Below are 14,954 nucleotides of genomic sequence, written 5' to 3'. Positions count from 1 at the left end.
CTGGTATACGTGTTCATCTGTCCTAGATGGGAATAAGTAATAAACCACTTAAACCAGCCGGCCGTCTATATCTTTTAATCATAAGATCGCTCAGCCCACGGTACAACTTCACTGTACCATCACTCAGGGAATTTTTTTTCAAAGTTCAAGCTGTATAATGAATGAAACCGACCCACTCTACTCATCGTACATCGTTAACTGTGTGTTCAATGCTTTCTCAGCCTACACCGCCATCATGTTGAACACTTTAACAATCCACGCGATAAGAAAAGCTTCGTCGTTACCAAAGCCTTTAAAAACATTGCTCCTGAGTCTTGCTGTTTCTGATCTTGGTGTTGGTTTACTGGCTCAACCTTTGTACATTGCAAAGATGATGGATCGTAACTGATTCCATCGCGATCACGTTTGAAGTTATCCCATTGATATTTACTGTAGCCTCGTTCTTAAGTGTTGTGGCCATAAGTGTAGACAGATTCTTGGCCGTTCATCTTCATCTCAGATATCAGGGACTTGTGACTCACAAGCGTGTTGCTGTGGTGATCTCAATTTGGGTATTGGGTGTTCTTTATTCATTTGTTCCTTTTTTGAGATCAAAACAACTTTTTTACGTGATTATGTTGGTTATTTTGGGGTTTTGTTTCATTATTACTGCATTTGCTAATTGCAGAATTTATTTCACTGTGCGCCATCACTCAAACCAAATTCAAGTCCTTCAAATACAATTGACACAGAATAGCCAAATAGAAAGTGCTGCGAGGCAAAGAAACTCTTCTATCAATACGTTATACGTTTATCTTGTGTTTTTGGTTTGTTGTTTACCACAGTATTGCGTTGCAGTTGCCCTGGTGATATGTACGCCAAGTACCGCTTTATATGGTCTGTCGCTTTGCACACTGACCCTGTTGTTCCTTAATTCCTCTCTGAATCCTGTTATTTACTGCTGGAAGATGAGACACATTCGACACGCTATGATAGACGTACTGCGAAATATATTTCCAAGACAAACCCAAGCAAACTTGTAGTTACTTGACAGTTTTGTTGTAAAAAAAAAACTCTAGAAACGTTGTTATAACTAACAGTTTATCTCGACCAAGAAACTAATTTTTAGTAATTATTTTAGCATAATCCGTGTACATCCGGTAGACTTAAGTCTGTTAATATAAATGATGTGAAAATATAGAATATCAATGTTTTTATGTCAGAATAACTACTGGCTCATCCGTTATTTTACTTCGTTTCTTCTATTTGTAAAACGAAAACGTGTTTTAGAAATATTGTGGTTCGATGTTTAGGGCAGAGGGGCAGGCATCTCCGACATATTCGGAGAAATTTTCGTGCACAGAAACAGACAGCACTGGGAGACCTTTCAAAATCACATTGCGTTTATTAAAATCCCAGTTCTCTTGTAGATTATAAAAGAACACGGCAATAACGCCATTACTACGCATATTTTAGTCAAAACTTTGGTTTCCTCCAAGCAGCTTTACGCAAAGCAGTTTATTTTCAGATGCACTGTTCCGTGACTAATTGACATGACGCGTAGAAGCAAACAAGCACAAAATATCCTTCAGTTTAATGACGCATGTACTGCTGTCACAAAAATAAATTGTTTTATTATTTATAAATAATTCAATTCATCAAGTATTTTTTCGCATAAATTGAAATAACTATAGCCTGCTGCAAAGGCTGAAATAATTGCCGAACATTTGACCGTTTCAGCTCATTTAGAATGCGCGTAGTTCAACACCCATCCCACCCCCCACCTACCGCCCCTGGGCAATCCACGGGTATTTGACTTTTGTCTGTGCCTGGGGAGCAGGGAATTTGACACAAAAGGCCTGCCTTGGGGTGGAGAATTTGGACCTTGCCTGAGTGGGATGGGGATTTTGAAACTTGCCTGGGGGGATGTGGAGTTTGAACCAGAAGTGACAAGTATACACTGTTTTCCTGGAATAACCTGGAACAACCTGGAACAACCACGCGTATTCCTCACCCCACCAATTAACTGTCCCCTTCGTGTCATGTGACACATAGGACCGCACCCATCCCACCCAACCCCACCAAGGCAAGTTTCAAATTCCCCAACCCAGCCAGGCAAGGATCAAATTCAGGATGGCAGGCACTTTACAGGCTGAAACTTCGGTAAGTGGAAAAAGCCAATGCTTACTTGCTATGGGTGGAGACAAAAAAGTAAGCTCTTTGGAGTGACCTTCTCGTTAAAAGTTCGGTTTCGTTAGCGAATGGCTGAGAAACCGAAAGCTGTGTGATTTTCAGGTTTTAAAGCCTGAATAGTCAAATCAATTGCTGGTCAATGGGTAGAAAATCACGTTCGCTGATCTTGCCTTTTTCATAAAATAGTTGTTGTCCGCAGAGCAGGTAGAGTATGAACTGCTATTGAAGAGTGACTGAACAAACGCTGTAAAATGTACAACCACCTCTCACAATACATTCCAAGGTATTGCATTCAGTTGTTAAACGCGTCTACTGGTCTAGTATCATAACCTTTCACGCCGTGGAATGACGCTTGCAAGTGAAAAACGCAACAGCGGCGCCAAAAACTGTAAATAGGCGACTTGGCTAAATTTTACCACGTTAGTTGATCACACAAGAAATCCTTCAATTGAAAATTGTTCAAAAGTAAATCTACAATCAAAATTGCGATTTAATTTCCCGTGGGGTCAACAGGAGTGCCTGAAATATCCTCGCTAAGTAGCTTCCACGCCTGCACTTGGGAAGGGCATTTGAGCGCAAGTTGGCCCAGGGGGGCGGGAATTTGAACGAGCCAATCTTCAAAAGTTCAAATGCCCCGGGGTTGCCCGGGGCCTTGCCCGGGAGGATGTTGAAGGGTTGAATTGATCGACGCATAGACGAGCAACTAAACCGGCGATCTTCCAGTAAAACAGTTCAAAGCTATTTTTTCTTTTTGTTAATAGGTCAATCAAACGTTTTTATTGCAGTTGCACCTCTTACAAATATGCAGGCATGGAAAATACGAAAAAGAACGTCCGAAGTTAATTCTAATGTGTAACGCTCCAATTGCTACAGGGAATTTATTTATTTATTTATTTATTTATTTATTTATTCATTTATTTATTTATTTGTATATTTATTTATTTATTTGTTCCTCATTCATTCTTTTATTTAGTTAGTTATTACTTCATATGTGCACTCGTACTAATGAAGAACGCATACGAACTCAAACTTACTGGAATGAACTAATCGACCATTTCTTAGTCCAACCTTCTGTCGTCATCCGTAAAACTCTATTAGTATAGGTAATCATACGGTTTCGAGTTCAATTTGGAATTAATTTGCACGAGTGAGTTTTTCAAAAAGCTGAAATTGCACGAACCGCTTCGGCGAGTGTAATTTCAGCTTTTTGAAAAACTCACAAGTGCAAATTAACTCCAAATTGAACGAGAAAAACCGTATGATTACTTATTAATAATATAAACATGAAAAAATTCGCGCGAAGGAAGTTCCGGAAGATCTTTCTTAAAGCCATTTTTTCTCATTTGAGAAAACTTTTTTCAAAGTTTCAGCACAAAATTTTCGTCATCATTTTAAGTCATATCATTTTCTTGGAAAAGTTCCTATTTTCTTTCAGTCAATCATAATCCAGAATTTCGATGTGTAATTTGCACTGGTGTTACACTTGTTGCACTGATGTTACACTTTTTGCACTGGTGTTACACTTGAACTGCATTGCTCTTAGCCAATCAGAATCGAGTAATTTTTTCATGTGTATTATTAAAGCAGCTAATATTCAAATGCATGGCCAGGCTGATCATGAGGCTGTAAAAGAAACCTGACACGGAAATACTTAATTTAACTAACAAGGAACTTCACTCGTTACGTGCTGTTCTCGAAACATATACTTTGTCTTGTAGAAAACGTTACTTTGGTTACGATACAGATTAGTAGTTAAGCAGTAGATTAAAAGAATCAAACGTATCAGCAAGCTAATTTTGTGCATGCTTAATTGAAATTACGGTGGCGAAGTTTATTTGTTATTTGTTAGCGCTATTTACGAAACATTTCACCATCTGAGCGTCATTAAAATGCTTGCTCAGAAAAACCATCTGCATTTTCTCTTGTAAGAGGGTGTCAAAGGTGGGATACCAATCACGCATCACGCGTCACGTAAAAAGAAGTAAGTACATCGCCAATTTCACTTTCTCGACCCTAAAAGCGTCATTAAAAGAGGAACTCCGCCGATTCAACCGCAAAAATGTATCGACAAATATGTGACCTCTCACGCGAAAACGTTCCTTAAGGTATCCGTTCTAACGGCTGAACGCACGGCAAGTGAACGGATAATTTAAATAACGATATTCAATTTACTTATTCCAAGACATCTTAAGACTACTTGGCTCTACATGAGTTGATAACCACTGAATATAATAAGTAACGACTCTAGAAACGATTTAATGAAATGCAAACTGTGAAGGTAACATGACGAGATTCATGAGATTTTGAAATACCTAGTCTCCTCCGCAGCCGCTTTTTTGGATGTCACGCAACGCTTCTGTTGCGTGACATCCCAAAAAACGGCTGCGGAGGAGACTATGAAATACCCAACAGGACGTGGGTTCTAATTTCCGGTGACGTCATGGTGCTTGTGCTAATCAGATTACATATCTGTCATTACCGCACAATTTGTGGGTGTTTGTGGTGTATGACCCGTTTAGCATTTGACAGGATAATTTAATACGGTAAACCAGATCACTAACCATATATAGCCTGGTTAAAAAACGTTAAAATAGTTAATATTACAACCAGAGGCTTCGCTGTATATGCATCGCACGAAATTCGATCAAAGAACCGGTGGCGCGAACTAGAGCAGGGCGGAAAATCCACATTCTGTTCGCCTCTATCGATCAAATTCGCGGACCGTCGCTAGATTCGAGCCAAATTTGATTCGCCGTGTCGAGCGAATGGTGTCATAAACCACGAGAGTTCATCGAAAGTGATTCCTTTCCATTTTTCAAAGCTGACATTGCAGAAGTTAATTTTTTTTAACTGTCTGATACAAATGGCGGGTTCGTGTATCCATCATGGTCATCGTGGTTTTAATATTCCAGAAAGAAAGGCACAGTTGTTGTTTCTACTCTGTTCGGAATGGTTTCAAGAGTGGTACAAAGAAAGATCCTGGATGACAATGAAATGCAGAATTTCAAGCGATCGAAGCTAGAGATGTTTTTCGGCGAAAATACGACTGGGTTAGCAGGCTAAGTGATACACGGCTTTTTGTGAGACGTGCTTGAGCAAAATTGCAAAAAAGAAAAAAAAGAATGATATTTGGAAAAATAGGTCACACTTGTAAAAATGGGTCACACCAGTTCATGTTTGTGAGCAAGACGATTGCAAATATAATAGGTTTTTAAGCTTTTCAATGCGGACCAAAGTGTATCTCCCAAATGAAAGGGGTATCCCATGCAAATCCTCGAAGTTAAATTATAAAAAATGTCAAACCTCTGCTCTGACTTCTTTAAAACTGTAACAAACAACAATTGTAGTTACAATGATGTAATACATCAAGCATGAAAGACCGTGTTTAACCACATTTCCAAATATGGAGAAGGATGTTTAAAATATAACACACAGCTGAGAATTTTTGACAAAATTTGATGTGTTGAAAATGTGATGGAATGTGGTCTTCAGTGTTTGACACACTATATACACAAGAACACCTATCTTCTCAATTGAAACTAAAACTAAGGATAAAAATACGGCTTAAAATTACAATATCTATGCCAAATAAGATCAGATATCCAAACACCATTACATTTATGATTTACATTGTTTAAACCTGATGAGTTATTGATGAGTTTGAGAAAATTATTTGAAAATGCTTCTGCAAGTGAATTTTTAAGAGACATTTATCGGGCATTGTTTGGTGTCAAGAGTAAAAATAATGAACAATGTATTAAATTGCATTGCTCTGCATTGAATGTACATTCTGGCAAAAACCGAAACTATTCCTGGAATATTAGTTAACCTCATTGTAACAGTTACAATAAGTTACCGTAGAAACAGTATGACCAGCTTAAAAAAACTTTTACTTTAGCTGTAGCTGCTAATAAATCAAAAACGAGCTCAGTGAGCCCCATTATTTATCATCTAATTTTCATTTACATGATAAGATGCAACGTTTAGCAAAGTTTTAAAACATTGTGCCAGGGAATTCAGAGCCACCTTAAAATTTCGCACAATGTGTGACCTGTAGATTCTTGGCTATTCATCTTTGTTACTGATATCAGGAGGTATTACAAGGCAGAGGGCGATGGGAGGCGAAACATTTTATGGAGCTGGCCTTGTGGAGCTTCACAAATGTAAAAAGGCGCCATGCTGACTTGAAGTATTTTGTAGAGACAATGGTATGTACATTTATCTCAGTTCTTGCAAGTTTGTAATTCCATTTGTCATCATAGTGTAGAAGCTTTCATCATTTGTGGGCATGGGCTATTTTCCTTTTATTTGATTTTCTCTATTCTTCCCTCAAAGGGCATCGAGCCACGTGGAAATAAGTATAATTTTGAGGTTGTGTTATTCTTTATCGAGACAGAAAAACGATAAAAGGGTGGAGACAGAACAAACCTTTTGAATGATCAGCCTTTATTTATCCCCGTCTAAAATTATTTTTAATCATGTGCTTACAAGCAAGTCCTGGCTTAAGAATTCCCACATTTAACCAATTACTTCCGCATTTATGTTGTCAGCTAATCATTTCATTGTAACTGAGTTAAGACCATCATTTCAATCATGGAGACAGACGTCATTTCAGTTGTCTGAAAAAGGAAAAAATTGACTTAATTTTAACAGGGTATATAAACAACTCATAGTTTCCATTTGGCGGGAAAATATGCTCGCATTGTCCGAGAAGCGGACAGCTTCCCGAGAGCGTCGCTCGAGGAAAACTGTGAGCTTTGAGGAATAGATATGGTAAAATATCCGAGCATATTTTCGCGATAAATGGAGGCTGTTCTATTATTATCAGGCTAGTATCGCAATACGCGCAGTTTTAAAATGGGGAAATATCACTCGGATATTCCCCAGTTTTAGCTGGGGCATATTCACTCACGTGAGGCGCTTAGATCAATCGCGTGCGAGCGAAAGTATTTGATGGATTATATATACACTGGAATCCCGATTTCTCAAACCCTCATTTTTCCGAACCTCCCGATAACTCGAAACAAAAGTCATTTCCCTCTACTCAGTCAAACACTGTAACTTTACCTCCGATTTCTCGAACTATCCGATTTTTCGAACCAATTTTTGTTTCCCTTGGGAAACCACTGTATTTACCCCTGTACGGGCATAAATGGCGTAAATAATGAATGAATGAATGAATGAATGAATGAATGCTTTATTTAACGTGGATATACGCTTAGCTTGAGAGCTAGTTTACAGGTATTCCACCTAATAACTAATGAAAACCTAACAACTAAACAACGCTAATATCACAATTCATCAGGTAAAATCACAAATTAAATACTGATTAAAACTATTCAAAACTATTATTACAATATTACCGCCGCAGTCATTTTAAATCATGACATGACAACTCATTACCAACAGCTCCTGTGGATTGAATGTAATGTTAACGTCTTCTTGGGTCCAAACTTATGCCATCAAATACACAAGTGAAAAGGATAAAAAGATTCTACAAAGCATAACACAACACGCTAGTAATTTGGGAAGAAAATACAGGATTATAATAATACAGGGGCATCCAACGACCGTTTTCTCTCAAACGCTTTTAAACGCTGTTTTAGGCTATCTGGAGCACTTTTAAAGCTCTGTAGGTTAATTTTAGGTTGCGCTAAAAAAATTTTATCTGTTCGGTTATTCTAGGGAAACCTGAGTATTCTCGAATTTATTAGGGCTTTTTTGTCCATTTCCCGAAAACCTTAGGTCTTATCGCCTTCCGGAAATGATAGCTGACCTATTTTCGGTACCGAAAACGACATTTTTAACAATCCGAAAACAACAGACATCAAATTTCTCATATCACGAAAGTTCGAGGTGACAATCCTCTTAAGAAAATCAGAGGGGATTAAAGGCCTTCCAAACAGATAATTTACCGAAACGATCCGTTGGGTGCCCCTGATGATAGATGCTGAATTTCATGTCAAGACATCAAAATTGCCAGTTGATATTTCTTTGCTTTCACTAGCACTTTTGAATTTTTTTTGTTTATTTCAAGTTAGTAAAATACGATATATCAGTTCATGGGTCAAATCCATACCTTATACCGGACAGCAGCATTTTTCCTGGTAACCCGGACACGACTGCAAATGGCATTCTCCGTTCGGGCAATATTCATTTATTGCCATTGATCGAAGCACAATCCGCTGTGAACAAGAAAACATTGCTCTCGTATGAGTCATGAAAGAAAAGAGCCATAACACAAACAAAACCTGAAAAAACAAATTGATTTCAGCTCAGATAACCTAAGTAGCTTTTTTGATCGTGATAAGGGTCGTGTTTTCCATACATTGACGGTGAGATATCGTGTTCATGTAATGTTCCTGGTGTGTCTTTTAGGTGTATTTTCCCGCGCATTTTTCCCATATCTTTTGACATTCCACATAACTTCCATTTCTCAAGTTGCAGTTGCGAAGCAAAAATATCTGTCCGCAAAGTTGACTTTAAATTTTTTAATTTCCTCAGGAAGGCCAGTTAAACTATTTCGAAAGAATCAGGAGAAAGAGAAAAAACTTATCATTTTTAATTTTTGGGTCCATAAAATACTCAGAAATATATTATCCGAGGAACAACTACAGTGACTTACTTCCGACCATTTGTCGTAAGAATGGAGCAGGCATGGCGTTCCTGTGTCGGTTCCCTGGGTGGCGTCCACCCTGCACGGCAACGGTCCCCAAAATAATCAACAACAGACACAAATGAAACTTGGCAGCCATAATCTTCCTGCAACAAACAAACAGCCGTATTCTTTGTAAAAAGAGTTGCTACTCGCTCGAAGTCCTCGAAGTAGCACTGAGAAAGAAGAAAGAAATATACTAGGACAGGAGTATATTTTTGAAAGCTCATTTCTGTCGTTCAAAGGCTTTATTTAATATGAAATGAAGCAACTAAATGCGAACTGCTACAACAAATTGCTTAAATTAAACTACGGTTACAAGTTTTTACAACTACGTAGAAAGGCGACGGGAATTTTCTTCTAATCTGCCATAGCGTTTTATATTTGTTTGCCTATGTTTTCTGTCTTTCTTTCGGTTATACAGACTCGCCTCATAAAATAAGTTCGTACACCGTCGCCCTGCATTGCTCTAGAGTTTTTATCACCAACCAACAAGGGTGAAAAAGCTTTAACACTAAAACATTTTCTACGGAGGTTTTAAATATTGAGTTTACCAGTAAATGGTTTGATTCCCATCCAGCTATCTAAAATATTCTAAGCCTAACGACCTAATTGTTCCATGAAACGAAAGAAGGAAGGACTTTCAACAGGAAACTATTTCTTCCAGTTCCCTGGGCTAGGTTCATGGAATCACAGGCAAATATCATCATAACACCCAGCTGCTAACAATGTTAAATCTACAAACACCAAACCTTATTGCGTTAGAATCTTCTCTTTAGATATCCTCCTTTGAAGTCAGCCTTCCGCGAAACTTTCAGGTTAGCTCTCTGCGTACAACTGATCGTTATCTGCGACTTTGTCTCCTTTCGAGAAGTCCTAAACATGAAACAAATTAGTTTGAGCTGGACAGCTATCAATTGGAAAAACAGTTTTATTGAAGCTCATGTCACAACTGCTGGGACTTGCGTGCACCTGTTAAGCTTGCAAAGAGCGCATGCCCAACTGCATTCGCCTAGGGTAGGCTTCAAACATTTACTTAATGAAACATTTTTGCCGAACGAGAAAAACTGGAAATATCATGATAAGAGGAGTTTTGAGAAACGTAAGACCAACCAGGAAGAGTGCCCCGACTATCAAACGTTTTTGCGTTCCCAAAGTCAAGTTCAAGGCTAATGTTGAGCGAAAAAATTACGGACAAAGACCCAGATTTTAAGCAAAAGAAGACAAAAGGCTACTTTGTAAGGTTGGCTTGGCAAGTTTGTGATGCGTTACTAAGGGTATCAACTTTTCAGTGCTGAAATTCTATTGATTAAACATGAGACTTAAAATGGTATCGAAATTGCGCTTAACTGTCGTCATTGTTTAGTGATAATAACCAGTTTCAAACGTACAAAAGGTGATTGATGGATCGAGAGACCAAAGGATCGATCGAATGATTGATTGATTGATTGCTTGCTTGCTTGCTTGCTCGATTGATTGATTGATTGATTGATTGATTGATTGATTGATTGACTGATTGATTGAAATTGAAAACTGGCATGATCTGATTGGCCTTTGGAAAACAGCATCACTCGATACTGGCGGAGCTAGGGGGAGGTTGCAGGGGGTGCACACCCCCCCGCTCCCGGAGATGAAGCCTTCTTCTTCGTGTTCGCTTTTAAAATTTGTTTACCTCACCAGTCAGTTACGCCATTTCTTAGTGGTGCACCTCTCCTATGAAAAATCCCGGATCCGCCCCTGTGACAGTAAGTTCTGTTTCACCACAGAATAACAACGTATCATGCACCAAGGTATTTAAGAGCAGCTTCGCCTAAATATCAACTAGACTTGGAAATAGCGAAAAAATCGAATTTCTTCAAACTCGCCCAGAATGAAGCCCTACGGGCACTAGTTACAAAAATATCGTTTTAAGTTCGATAAATCAAAAATTGTTTTTTTCCGCAATTTTTTCGTTTCGATGCCCCAAATCGGCCAAAATCCATCGAAAATGAGCGGCATATTCAGAGGCTCCTAAACTCAAAAGCAAAAATCTTCATTACAAACTGATTGCACGTCGTATTTGTACTTCCTTTCTTGTCTATTTAGAGCTAAATAGATCGTGATTTGATTAGAACTTAAATATTTGACGAATTTTTTAAGTTAACGACCCAAGACAGCTTTACAAGAGGTCTACATGTAGCCTATTTTCAAATGCTAAAAAGGCGTTCTGGTACACGGCTTTTCCCGAAATGACTAGTTTGGTCTGAAAGAGCATTGTTTCTTCTTCAAATTACTGAAATAAAATTTTTGGGTAAATAAAATCGTGAGCGCTGAGATAGCGAACCAAATGCAGCACTTCGTCCTGAAAACGTGACCTTTGACCCAAGCGTAACGAAACCAGTTACTGCAAGAAAACCCGAAAGAAAAGCAAACGTTCCGTTATTTTGAAACAATTTCTAGTGATATCTCTCCGAAACCATGATTGCAAGAAACTATTTCCAGATATGAAATCTTGCAGGGTCAAAGACGGAGCTAAAGGGCGCATTTTGACACAATAACTTTGTTTGCCGAGAATTGAATTGCAGTCAATTCCAGTGAAATTTGCAAACTTGACGTATGTTAGCCGATACTTACCTGAATATTTATATTAATAGAAGAGTCGTCTTCTTGGATTAACCTTCAAAAGAGGCTGGACCCAGATTTGGAAACCTCTAAAAGAAGAAATGTTTAATATTCCGTGACCTACCCGATGCTATAGATTCCATGCACATGCCAACCGCATGTTTGTCGTAAAACCAACTGAACTCCACTGACAGTTTCCATGGGCAACCCCAAAATAAACAATCCCCAAAAATGTAAAGTGAAATTGGCTGTCTTCATGAACAGTTAGAAGCTAGAGTCAAGTTCCATTACCTTTTAAAAAAGCTTGATTCTACTTTGTTCACTCAGTCGTTACTGTCACGTTCGAATACTGCGTAGTATCGGTCACGCCAAAACACTGCAGACCGTGCAGACTGAGTAAGTTTCCCATACAAAGTCTTGTACGCGTTTGTCTATTGAATCAAAAGTCAAATACTGCGCTTGTGCAGCCTGTGGATAAATGACAAACTTTCAGATATATTTAACACTATTTTGTAACTAGACCCAAAAGAAGGAGTCACAATGAAAAGCCCAAACAAGTGTCTGCAGTCTGCACGGTCTCCACTGTTTTGGCGTGACCGATTCGCGGCTTTCGAACGTGAGAGTAGTGAACAAAATCGACGCAAACAAATAAAATCAAGCACTTTTTAAAGGCATTAGAACTTGACTCTAGCTTCTAACTGTTCATGAAGACAGCCAATTTCACTTTACATTTTTGGGGATTGTTTATTTTGGGGTTGCCCATGGAAACTGTCAGTGGAGTTCAGTTGGTTTTACGACAAACATGCGGTTGGCATGTGCATGGAATCTATAGCATCGGGTAGGTCACGGAATATTAAACATTTCTTCTTTTAGAGGTTTCCAAATCTGGGTCCAGCCTCTTTTGAAGGTTAATCCAAGAAGACGACTCTTCTATTAATATAAATATTCAGGTAAGTATCGGCTAACATACGTCAAGTTTGCAAATTTCACTGGAATTGACTGCAATTCAATTCTCGACAAACAAAGTTATTGTGTCAAAATGCGCCCTTTAGCTCCGTCTTTGACCCTGCAAGATTTCATATCTGGAAATAGTTTCTTGCAATCATGGTTTCGGAGAGATATCACTAGAAATTGTTTCAAAATAACGGAACGTTTGCTTTTCTTTCGGGTTTTCTTGCAGTAATTGGTTTCGTTACGCTTGGGTCAAAGGTCACGTTTTCAGGACGAAGTGCTGCATTTGGTTCGCTATCTCAGCGCTCACGATTTTATTTACCCAAAAATTTTATTTCAGTAATTTGAAGAAGAAACAATGCTCTTTCAGACCAAACTAGTCATTTCGGGAAAAGCCGTGTACCAGAACGCCTTTTTAGCATTTGAAAATAGGCTACATGTAGACCTCTTGTAAAGCTGTCTTGGGTCGTTAACTTAAAAAATTCGTCAAATATTTAAGTTCTAATCAAATCACGATCTATTTAGCTCTAAATAGACAAGAAAGGAAGTACAAATACGACGTGCAATCAGTTTGTAATGAAGATTTTTGCTTTTGAGTTTAGGAGCCTCTGAATATGCCGCTCATTTTCGATGGATTTTGGCCGATTTGGGGCATCGAAACGAAAAAATTGCGGAAAAAAACAATTTTTGATTTATCGAACTTAAAACGATATTTTTATAACTAGTGCCCGTAGGGCTTCATTCTGGGCGAGTTTGAAGAAATTCGATTTTTTCGCTATTTCCAAGTCTAGTTGATATTTAGGCGAAGCTGCTCTTAAGTACAAGTTTTTATTAATACCTCAAACATGACTTACACAAGCTAAAGAGATATAACTACCCAGGCCAGTGCTTCAATCATTGAATGTTTGTTAACATGCTATATGGTGGCTTTACTAATAGACTCAAACTTAGAAAGACACATGTTTGATGTGAAATTTGACTCTGATCAGGGATGGTAATAAGAGGACGTAAGTGGTGTTAACTTGTGAGAATCGTTACAAGCTTATTGCATGCAAATTATAAAGAAAATCTAATGACTTTATTTTCTACAAATAAACAAAACCGATTTTAAAGGCCTGTTTATATTTATTCATGTTGCCATGGCAACGGCACATTCGTCAGCTTAACCATCAAAGAACCAAAGTTTGTGTTGTAAACTTGCTTGCTGCCATTTTTGGCGACCGAGGGATCAAGGGTTTTAGAGAAAAAGGTGAATGAAACAAAGGTATCAAAAACTGTGTTCAGCCACCTTAAAGTGCACCTAACCCCAAAATATTTTTTCGCTAAAATGAATCCACTTACTGTTAAAACTAATTCGGCGAAAAAATTTTTGAATTTGGTTGAATCCTCAATTTGCTATGGCCCGCCGAAAACGCGAAAATCGCCCTAAATCGGCGCCATTTTGTTTCACGACCGAGTTCTGGGGGGAATGGGTCCAGCGGCAGTTGTGACGTCTACCCAGGAACGAAACGTGTTTCGCCGCTAGTCATTTCACTGTAGTGGCTGTGATGCTCGTGAAGAATTTGCAGCTAAAATGCCTACGAGGTGTGTTGCAGGCGGTTGCAGCAACACCCCAGACTTAGAAAATGGAATAGCGCTTCACTGTATTCCATATTTTGGTGACGATCGGCCACAAGCGAAAAAAAGACGAAAAAAGTGAGTGGACTTTGTAAAGCAAGAGAGAGCGAAGTGGGAGCCTTCGAAGAACTCGGCCATCTGTTCAATGCACTTCAAGCCAGAAGATTTCCACCTCAGGTATGAAGTTTATATCAGAGTCATCTGAATAAAAACTCATCTCTGACTCTGAGGAGGAAGACATCTTGATCTTCTAGCGAAAATTTGGGCGTTTTAGAGCTAAAATATGCAAAAGCGAGTATTCTACACTACGACGTCCAAAGAAAGCAAAGAGAAATGACTGAAGGCTGTTCTATTCGGTACCTGGGTAGACGTCACAACCTTTCTCGACCCAGACTCCCTAAAACGCGGTCGTGAAACATCTCGAGCACGACTTTGGTGGGCCATAGAAAATTGAGGATTCAACCAAATTCAAAAATGTTTTCGCGGAATTAGTTTAAACAGTAAGTGGATTCGTTTTAGCGAAAAAAAAATTGGGGGGTTAGGTGCACTTTAAGCCTCGCGGAGCCAAGTTAGAATTTTAATATATCAAAATTGGCCTATTAACAACAAACATAGCATAGTCGGATCAAAATTCCTTTCAGGTGCGTGTTTTTCACAATTCAAAGCACATAATCTTAACGTGGGATGCATTTCTTTTGTTCAAAGCATAATTCTCGTGGCTGTAATGAATTTTAATGTGGGTATATATAAAGAAGTGTAGAATGACACACCCATTTTAGCGTCGGTTGCCGTTGCATTGAAGGCAAGGGCGAAGACATCTTAGTCGCTGTGCTCCCCTCAGGCAAGTCCATGTTTTCTTTATTTATCGCCGTTGAATTGAAGGCAAGGGCGAAGACATCTTAGTCGATGTGCTTCCTTCAGGTAAGTCCACATTTTCTCTAGCTAGTTACGCGTCCTA

At 38.7% G+C, this 14,954-nt stretch overlaps 1 long non-coding RNA gene and 2 pseudogenes across 2 annotated transcripts; 1 reads left to right on the top strand and 2 right to left on the bottom strand.

Annotated features, from left to right (window-relative positions):
• The window catches only part of LOC149112661 (adenosine receptor A3-like), a 1,632-nt pseudogene extending 425 nt beyond the window's left edge, over positions 1-1,207 (top strand).
• A 5,390-nt stretch (positions 1,208-6,597) lies between these two features.
• On the bottom strand, positions 6,598-9,676 carry LOC149112660 (small cysteine-rich protein 8-like; annotated as a pseudogene). Its single transcript, XR_016207075.1, has 4 exons — positions 9,580-9,676; positions 8,798-8,934; positions 8,252-8,357; positions 6,598-6,791 (listed from the first exon to the last, which is right to left on the bottom strand). The product of XR_016207075.1 is annotated as a small cysteine-rich protein 8-like (transcript).
• Positions 9,677-11,110: 1,434 nt separating this feature from the next.
• LOC149112659 (uncharacterized) lies at positions 11,111-12,056 on the bottom strand. The gene is made up of 2 exons (XR_016207082.1): positions 11,720-12,056; positions 11,111-11,517 (listed from the first exon to the last, which is right to left on the bottom strand). It is a non-coding gene; the product is annotated as an uncharacterized LOC149112659 (long non-coding RNA).
• Between the last annotated feature and the right edge of the window lie 2,898 nt (positions 12,057-14,954).

This window comes from Orbicella faveolata, unplaced genomic scaffold (genome assembly GCF_042242905.1).
Source record: "Orbicella faveolata isolate gen_17 unplaced genomic scaffold, um_ofav_v1 contig_2, whole genome shotgun sequence".
NCBI classification, from domain to species: domain Eukaryota; kingdom Metazoa; phylum Cnidaria; class Anthozoa; order Scleractinia; family Merulinidae; genus Orbicella; species Orbicella faveolata.
Note: the sequence above shows the minus strand (reverse complement) of the source record. Positions and strands in the feature narration are given on the sequence as shown.